At 36.9% G+C, this 9,998-nt stretch overlaps 1 long non-coding RNA gene across 1 annotated transcript; it reads right to left on the reverse strand.

Moving 5' to 3' along the window:
- Window positions 1-7,390: 7,390 nt before the first annotated feature.
- LOC131737158 (uncharacterized) lies at window positions 7,391-8,517 on the reverse strand. The gene is made up of 2 exons (XR_009328728.1): window positions 8,167-8,517; window positions 7,391-7,773 (listed from the first exon to the last, which is right to left on the reverse strand). It is a non-coding gene; the product is annotated as an uncharacterized LOC131737158 (long non-coding RNA).
- Between the last annotated feature and the right edge of the window lie 1,481 nt (window positions 8,518-9,998).

The following is a 9,998-nucleotide window of genomic DNA, read 5'->3' on the forward strand; positions in this document are numbered from 1 at the left end:
TTATTGGAGGCTAACTTCTTCGGTAATATTGGCTGTACTTTAATTAGCGTTATCTCTGTATTTAAAACACATTACACACCATGAATTCTATCTGAGAAAGCCTCTAAAATATTATGTGCTTTTTCCAGCTTCCCTCTCTTACAAAACAAAATCCCTTGCTATGGAATTTCCAGTGATGGACATCAAAGCACGTAAGGCTTGAAAATAGAGAGCTATAAAGCTGTATCAACCGAGGAGCAGAAGTTACATAATGAATGTTTTTTTTCAACTAGAGTAATGACTACTGGTGTAGTTGATGACTTCATCAGGACAATCACATTTTCACTTGTTGATTCCCTTAAAATAGGCCCATTTCAAAGAATCCAGAATATGAATCCACAAGAAGCACATATTCTTTGCCTTCAAAGTAGAAAATGTCAGTGAGATACTGTCTTCCATAGTCTATTTGGCACCTCATGAGGTATCAGTGGCTCTTTTTGCTGCTGTTTTTTTGTGTTTCTGACACACTGCACATTTTGACACTACATCTGTTATTGCTGCATTCATACCTGGCCATAACAAGATCTCTCTAGTTCTTGTTTTGTATGCTTCTATGCCGAGGTGACCTTCATGTATTCTTATAAGCATTTCTCCCCACATTGCTTTAGGAATGACTATGCGTTCTCCTTTAAGGATCAGGGAGTCAATTATGCTGAGTTGTTCTTGTACATTCCAATAAGGTTTCAATTCATCAGGTACTTCTTTACTTGCTTCTGGCCAGCCGTTTTCTACAGCCTTTCTCAGAGCCTGCATAGTGCTGTCATTTTCAATCTCAGTTTTCAGTTCCTGGCGTTTGTCATACGAGATAGGGAAATGTTCCATAAGCATATGTACCTGTGCCTCAGCTTCTACTTCCATCCTGCAATCTGTCTCCAGCAGGTATGCTCTTGACAAAGCATCAGCCACCAGCATTTGTTTACCTAGACTATACTTCAACTCATACTGGTATTTCTGTAATCTCAGAAGGAATCTCTGAATTCTAGGTGGAGCTTTACTCAGTGGTTTCTTCACTATAACCTCCAGTGGTTTGTGATTTGATTCTATTTCAATTCTTCTACTTTCACACCCAAAAACTACAGCCAGCATCTCTTTTTCAATTTGGGCATACCTCTGCTCTGTGTTTGTGAGTGCTCTGGATGCATAAGTAACTGTTGCATTATCTTGTAGGAAAACTGCTCCTAAACCACTTTGAGAGGCATCAACTGTTAGCTTCACTGGCTTGTTTGGGTCAAAGTACTTTAAAACTGGAGCTTTAGTTAAACATGCTTTTAATTCCTTTACAGCCTTTTCAAGTTCTTTTGTCCAGTGCCATTCAATATCATTCTGGAGCAATTGTCTTAGTGGTGCAGTTATTGCAGACATTTGTGGCAGATATTTTGCAAGAAAATTGGCCATACCCATAAATCTTTGCAACTCTGTTTTGTTTGTTGGCTCTGGCATGTCCACAATCGCCTTTACCTTTGCATCATCGGGCATCATTCCATCTTCTGTGAGAATATTTCCTAAATACTTCAGCTGCTGCAGCGCAATGTGGCACTTTTTCTTTTTGAATTTTAAGCCAACATCTCTCGCTTGCATTAAGACTCTTCGCAGTCTGCTCTAGTATTTGCCCAGATCAGATGTATGTTGTAACACCATCAATCCCTTCCATTATTTCTGCTATTTTCTTGTGAAACACTTTGGGTGCACTAGAAATTCCAAACAGCAGTCTCAGAAAGCGGAATCTCCCGAACAGTTTGTTGAAAGTAGTATACTTTGAACTCTGATAATACAGCTGTATTTGCCAGAATCCACTGGAAGCATCTAAAACGCTAAAGAATTTAGTTCCAGCCAATTTGTGACTTATTTCTTCCATCATTGAAAGCTGGTAGTGTTCTCTTTTAATTGCTTTGTTCAGTTCTTGCGGGTCCAAGCATATTCTTAATGACTTGTCTGGCTTTTCAACTATTACCATGGGGCTGACCCACTCAATCAGTTAGCTTTACTTCACAATCATGCCTAATTCTGTCACTCTTTACAGTTCCTTTTTAACTCTTAGAGCGAACAGTATTTTCCTTGGGGATTCACAACAGGAGCAAAATTCTGGGCGTACCCTCTACACATCCTTAATCTCAGAAAACATCCTCGTACTGCATCATTATCTCTTCTCCTTCTTCTAGTTTATTCAAGTGCATCACTCGCTGTACTAAATTGAGCTCTTCACAAGCTTTTAACCCTAACACAGGCTGTGCTTGTACATCAACTACTGTGAATTCTAAAGCTTTCATTGTACCTTTATGGACGCAGTCCATTGTTGTCACTCCGATAACTGGAATCAATTCTTCACTGTACGTAGTCAGTTTCATTTTAGTCTTCTTCAAAGCGGATTTTGTGTTCATTTTCCTGTAGGTGTCCTTTGGCAATAAGTTAGCTTGTGCTCCCGTGTCAAGTTTAATCATGACTGGTTCGCCGTTTATTTCCAGCTGTACTTTCCAGTCTTTTCCAGGGTTTTCTACATTCACCATAACTCCAATGAATAGCTCACTTTTTGTTTTTTTTGTTTTTTTACAGTTTAAGCACTCTTTACCCATGGCTGGACAGCTATTTCTCTCATGTTCTTTACTGCACCTTCCGCATCTCGTCTGTTTTCTTGGTCTGTGTCTGCCCCTTTGCAGTCTTTCCTTTTTTCCTGCTACAGTTTTTTTGTTTTCTTTGTATCGATTTATTTCATCCAGTTCAGGGCTTTGGTTCTTTACTTCAGTATTTGTGAGCGTCTTTATTCTTATTTTTGTAACCTCTGCTGCTTTGCAAGTGTCCACTGCCTTTTGTAACGTAAGGCCAGGGTCTCTCAACAATTGTTCTTTTAAAACTGGATCACTTATCCCACACATGATTCTATCTCTTATTAAAGATTCTGCCAGGTTACCGAACTCACACGTCTTACTTTTATTCTTCAGTTCTGTTACATACTGGTCTATTGTCTCACCTTGGCACTGCACACATGTAAAGAAGACATTCCTTTCGTATGTGATATTCTTTCTTGGTGTGCAGTATTCCTCGAACTTCTGCATAACGACTTGCAGTCATTTTTTATACTCTTCACTGGTAAACATGTAGCCGCTTGGTATATCTGGAATCTCTGTTTGAACTTTCGCCACTGTTCAGCAAGGTTGCCTTCTAGGCCTAGTTTCGATGACGGGCTTAGTTTTTCCTTTTTTTTTCTTTCGAGACGTTCCTTTCTAGTTAAACTTTCTGGTTCTTAACTTCTGACACCATGTTACATTTTGTTGTTGCCAAAGATGAGACTGAGTTTATGTATTAACAACTTTTATTAGAAAATAGATAGAATCTGGTCTACTCATGTTGGATGTGGACCAGCACAATACTTGTTTGTTCAGTGTTTGTTTGCTGTATTGTCTGTTTGTCTTGGAAAGTGTTGTGTTTTGTTCAATCTTTTTATTTTACAATAAACAGGCGCATCCGTGCATGTATTCATATCCCAGCACTGTTGTCTGTGTCCATTGTCTTCTGGGTCTGACGTCAATACCAGTCATCCTGGTCACATAAGGCAACCAGTCTCTTTGTACTGTATTCTGTCTGTCAACTAATGTTTTTAGAAAGATTAGATGCCTTTATACATAGAAGAAATGAGCAAAGGAAAGCAAATATTATATTGTTGTATGTATTTGGTTCTTAGGATTTGTGCATGAAATCACATTTGTCTGACTTTGCCACTCCAAATCTTTCCCTGTTGACCTAAGTCTGAACTAGCTGGATATGTGTGGTATTTTACCTCTTACCAGCAGCAGTCGTGTTGTGATCTTCCCCGCTCTGCTCATCTGCCATTCTGTCCTGAACTGACTATTGTGTTGCATTAGTTAGTGTATTTATGATGTAGACAGATTTTAACCAAGGCCTCCAGGTCATTAATTAAATATTACTAGCTCAAATGAAACCAACACAGAGTTGTGTATATGTTTTAGGATGCACTGTTCCAGTTAAACAAATCTGAATCTCAAAATTAAAATTGAAAAACAAACTTCTTGATTGTAATTTGTGTTCGCAGTGTATGTGTCAAGAATTGAATTGAAAATGATGTATAGTGTATATGTTACGGTAAAAGTGTGAATCTGGTCAATCTTTAGTTTTACCGACTGTAAGAATGCAATCTGTTAATCGCTGCCTCTACATTTCTGCAAGCCTTTCTATGTACGTGCATATGACTACAGATGCTGGCTGTAGTTTTTGGAAATGTGTAACTGTTTTCTATAATTGAGTGCAGCTGTGATCTCGGATGATAAAACCCTTGTTTTCATGTAAGTTATCTTTTGCTTAAAAGGCTGTTTTGATCATATGTGCCGACCACAATCAACTCAGATAAAACTGGTTCTAAACCACAAACTTCTGCTAAAAGTGACGCGCTATACTTTTCGTACCACATCACGGAACACCTACTAACACACATTCTTATGAAGGGGGGCCAACTCTGTTCATTGGTGGAGGTGGGGAATGTCCACACCTTCTAGGAGGAGTTTCACTCACAGTGGGCAGGCATTTGATGAGTATATTATGCTTGTAAATGGTATTTTGTTGCTCGAATACCATCTGTTGAGACCTGTGAGTTTGCTTGCAGTACTGTTACAACTGTGTCCTGTACTATCTTTGGATTTGCTTTGTTCCTGAATAAAACTATTTTGATTAAAACTTAACTGAAGAAGACTGGCTGTTTATTTTAAAGAAAGCTAACCTTACACATTAAATGTCAACATTTACCAAATAAGGCGGTAAGCGTCCGAAGTTATGAAGAAATAGATTGCTTTTCAGATATTTACCGGTTTTTTTTCACCTTCGTAACATTGCTCGTCTGCACCCTATGTTGTCTGTGCCTGATGCAGAAAGGCTAGTTTATGCCTTTGTTTCTTCCCAGCTTGATTATTGCAATGCGTTGTTTGCAGGTGTCTCCAAGGCTGCTATCAGCAGGCTACAATATATTCAGAACTCGGCTGCTTGCATTTTAACTGGCACTAAACTGGGTGCCCATATCACACCGGTTCTTGCTTCTTTGCACTGGTTGCCGGTTGAGAGCAGGATTGATTTTAAAATACTGTTGTTAACCTATAAGGCTCTGAACGGCTTAGCTCCATGTTACATTGCTGAATTGCTTTAACGTTACACACCCGTATGTAATCAAAGTTCTTCGTCCTCGGGTTTATTGGCAATACCCCAAACTAAGCTTTGCTCCATGGGCAATAGGGCTTTTTGCCGCTATGCGCCCAAACTTTGGAACAACCTTCCTCAATCTATCAGGGATGCTGAGACCGCTGATGCTTTTAAAAAAACGGTTACACACTTTTACGTTCAGGCACTTTTATCATGATTTGGTTTTTGATTTGTGTAATTTCTTTTTATATTACTTATACTCCTAATATGCTGTATGTATATATGGTTCTCTGTTTTTTTTGTGTTTGTACAGCGCTTTGAGATGCGTGCATTTAGGCGCTTTATAAAATAAAGATTATTATTATATATTATTATATTACTCTTATGATTTACCGAAGCTTACTGGTAAATGCAGGTATATCATCGAAGAATGTGTTTATTCCTACATATAAATAGTCAATTAACAAAATAATCATTAATGTCAAAGAATATATTTATTTCTGCATACACGTTTTCCATTAACAAAAAAACATTGATGTTGCACAATATATTCTGCATACAAATGTTCAAATTCAACATGGTACTGAACAATATTGTGATCCACTTATGTAGAACAACTAACATTCTGGTAAATCTGCATATAAAACAATTCACAATGGGGTTGAAGGACATTGTACTCCAAATATGTAGTAGTCTGATGAAAAATAACATTTTGATAAATGCAAATTAAATCATTTAGGACCTAAGTTTTTTTTTTTTTACAGAGAATCATACTTTGGTTATGACACAAAATGCCACAAAGACAGACAGTGAATAGATGTATATACATATTGAAGCATGGTAGACTCTTGTGGCACTTGGAATTACACAGGACTCCCGAAGCCTTACAATAGCACTTTTTGTTTTTTATTGCACATACATCGTTTTGAACCCTTGTCTACCAGAAAGACACAATTTCCCTGTCATGTTGGCAACTACATAAATGCGCAAAAGCGATTAGAAAAACATTTGGTCATTTGCCAGGCACTTGGTTATTCTTCAGATTTACTGGTAAATGTCAAAGCATTATCTTTTGCCAATATTCAGACTTTTACCGTAACATACATATAGGGCTCTTCATTTTCAGTTTTTTTTTTTTATCACATGAAGTCCCTTTTTTTCAGCCAGCTCAATTAAACTCTTGGAAAAGTGTTGATTGTGAAACATGTTCACTTCAGTTTTTTCTCCCGTAACTCCATTGAGACTATGATTCTGTTTCATTGATAATGTAAAAAAAGGCAGCTCCTTAATTTTAATTCAAACCGAACGCAAACAGCGAGTGAAGTTACATTTATTTAATTGAATCGTAACTAAGAGGAAACTATTATTTGCAAAACAGCTTATAAGATTTTTGAAACAAGTCATTAAGATTTCAAATCCGGCAAAAGCAATTTAACTAAACTCGTTTTTTGTGTCTGGTTTGAATAAAAAATAAGGTGTGGGAGAAAAAACAAAAGCGATCTTGTTTCACAATCAATGCTTTTCCAAAAGTTTAATTAAGAAACAGTCGGCTCAATATAACTTTAAAGGGACATCACGTGACCAAAAATTAAAATGAAGAGCCCTACATATATAGTAATCATGGTGATATATAAGGAAGATGGGAAGTTGATTGATAGCCTCCATGCTTGTTAAAAGAGCTACATTAGTAGTTGTTAGAAAAGTATTGACAACCTGTGGTTTTAGATATTCACTCATTCATATGTCTAAAAATGTTTCTAGGTATTTACCCCTTTAGAGAAGAAATGAAGACTTGTAAGAATGGATGCCCTGTCCCTCTGGTTATAAGAGTTGGTCCTTGTTGATGCTAGGGGTGAGAAGCAAATACACTGTATGAGCTTGTCTGTACCTGAGCTGGGTGGAGGCCCAAACATAGACTAACCCTTGGTGCTGTACTTACAGAAATATCTGCTTAGTGAAGTGTATGCAACTCTGCTCTCCTGTGTTTGTCTAAATAAACAGAATACTGCTTGTGAATCTTGTTGTGATGAGTTTTCTTTCAGCCACCAGGGAATATTTAAGGAAATCATCACAAAGTCTGAGGGATATCTTTTGCCACTGTTCCCAACAATCACTACATACATGAATACTGATGGGATTCAGAACTGGATGTTTCCAATAAAAAATAATTGTACTTGGGGATAACACTGAAATGAATAAAGGTAGTCAGTACTTTTGGGCACCACTGTATTTTTCAAGATGTGTAACATTAGATTAACATTACACTATACCAGCGATTAACAAAAGAACATTCATATTTCTAATCACCAACAACACCTGCATGTGTATCCTTGTTCAAAAAAGTGTTAAGAACAGCATTACATGCTTTCAATATCTAACAAGTACAGTCTGTGATCTATGGTACACCCTGCAAAACATTGATATGGCCTTGCAGAGATGTCAAACAACCAGACTTTCTTGACTAGCAGTCAATACTGTCATTTACCAAATGGGTTTGGTGGACAAATAAACAATATGTAAAACAGGTGGAGAAAGGTCGTATCTGTATACAATTTCACAAACGTCTCACTTTTCACTCAGCACCATTATCAAGCTCTGAATGTGGGGAAAAAAGAGAACACATTTTATAAAAGGTGGTTAATAATAAATATAACTTAATATTGGATTACTATTGTTGTAACAGGAGGGATTGCTGCTGGGCTTTTTTTCTTTGTTAAATGTTTATCAAGACTGTGTTGCTGTCTAATTGATTGTCAGAACTATCCTAATTTAAGAAAAGTAGATTTGCAGTTATCCTACAGAAGAGGCTCTATAAGCAAAGCTTACAACCCTCACTTTAACAGCCCACGAAACACTTTTTGGTTGTGGTAGTCTGAGAACACCCCTACAGCCTGCTTACTTACTTATCCTCTTCATGGCGAGTAGCACATAAGGCTCGCACAATACTTCGCCAGCTTCCTCTGTCCTGCGCTTTCTTTGCTGCCTTACCCCATGTAAGCCTGGCAGCCTTGAGTTTTTCTTCCATGGTTCGGCTCCATGTTGTTCTGGCCCTGCCTCATTTTCTCTTCCCCTCCGGGGTCCATGTCAGCACTGTTTTTGCTGGTAAGTTGCTGGCCATTCTGGAGATGTGTCCTAACCATTTCCACCTTCTTCTTTTTAGGATTGTGTCAATGTTTTTCTGTTGTGACAACTGGTGTAGTCTGTGATTGGAGATGGTGTTGGGCCAAAATACTTGTAAGATATTTCGTATGGCATGTGTTTTGGAAGCTGTCCAATCTGTTTGTATCCTTACAGCCTGCAACATTTCAAAATAACAAATGCAGTTTATATAACTTATACAGCACTGCATGACTAAAATGTATTTCAAGGAAAGAATGTAGTTAAATATTTTTCACAATCCTTGTAAACAATTGTCGGGAGTGTTTTTTGCCTATTCACAAAGTTGTACTCATGAGTTATATTAGGAATTTCAATATGTTTTTAACTACATTGATAAAATGCAGTTTGACATTTATGATACGGTTCTACATTGTTGCTGGCTTATTTAGATAGAGTCTGGAACAGTTTATTTAATATCAAACTTTATTTTACTCATAAAACACTCTTTAATAACTCATAAGTTAAAGATCTGTTTTTTAAAATGTAATAGTCCATCCATCTATGCAACTGATAATCTACAAAACAATGCTGTAAAAGATTGTATTAGTCTTTTGTGATCGACATAAACTTTATTTATATACCTCTTTTTTCTATTTTGTTCATGTTGTTGCCACTAGGTTTTGTTGATATTGTTATTATGTAAAACAGCCCCATCGTTTCACTGAATGCTTTCAGGTCTTCTGTATGTTATTAAACAGAGCACACAGATTAGCAAGAACAGATGCTGAAAGGGAACGACTGGAAGTGTTTTAATGGAGTGGAGTTGTTAAACCCTGGTCTGGAAACATGATACATGCATCATTCTTACTGATACTTTAATGTGTAGCTACTTAAATCTGAGCATCTCTTTGAAGGCACCCCCTACGCTGAAGTTAACATATTCCGTATTTTTTCTGTAATTGTAAAAAGAAAAAAGGAGAGACCACACTTATTTGTTTTCCCATATATTCTGAGAGAATGACAGCTATTCAGTGAAATTAGACACACTTTAAAATACATGTACATGAGTAGCACTGTTTATTAATGATGACTGCATACAATACATGTGTAGGTCACAAACAAACATCTTAAGCACTATCCAGAAGAGCCAGGCTTGTTGAAACAAAGCTGTAACTACAGTGTAGTTAATGTACCTGTATTTTAAAGTGTATCACTTAAATTTCACCTGAAGGGATAATTAATATTGTAATATGTTTTTCTACTACACTGAAGTCCATCCAGAATGACCAGGTATTATCCATCTGTCAACTGAGTGATTATCTTGTGTGCATACCAGTATACTGTTACAAATTAAAAAAAAAAAAAAAAAAAAAAAAATCTGCTTTCTTCAATAACCTGACCATAGTATATTTTTTGAATGACAAGCTTGAAAGCTTGCTTACATTCCAATTTATATTAATTTGTACAACACAGAATTACAAAGGAAGGTCTTTGCTCTTTTCAAAAGATTCATGGTGAAAGTTTCCTTTCAGTTGGGATAAAGTGAGGACACTGACCTAATCTCAACATAACCAAGAATAATTGAAAAAAGACAAGAAAAGCTAGGGTATGCTTTTTTCATAACCAGTGGCAAACACTGTTGCAGCAGCAAAGGTCATTCAAAATGATCTAGACAGCATTCAGAACTAGGCAGACACATGGCAAATGACATTTAATAGAGA

Source organism: Acipenser ruthenus, chromosome 5 (genome assembly GCF_902713425.1).
Source record: "Acipenser ruthenus chromosome 5, fAciRut3.2 maternal haplotype, whole genome shotgun sequence".
Lineage (NCBI taxonomy): Eukaryota > Metazoa > Chordata > Actinopteri > Acipenseriformes > Acipenseridae > Acipenser > Acipenser ruthenus.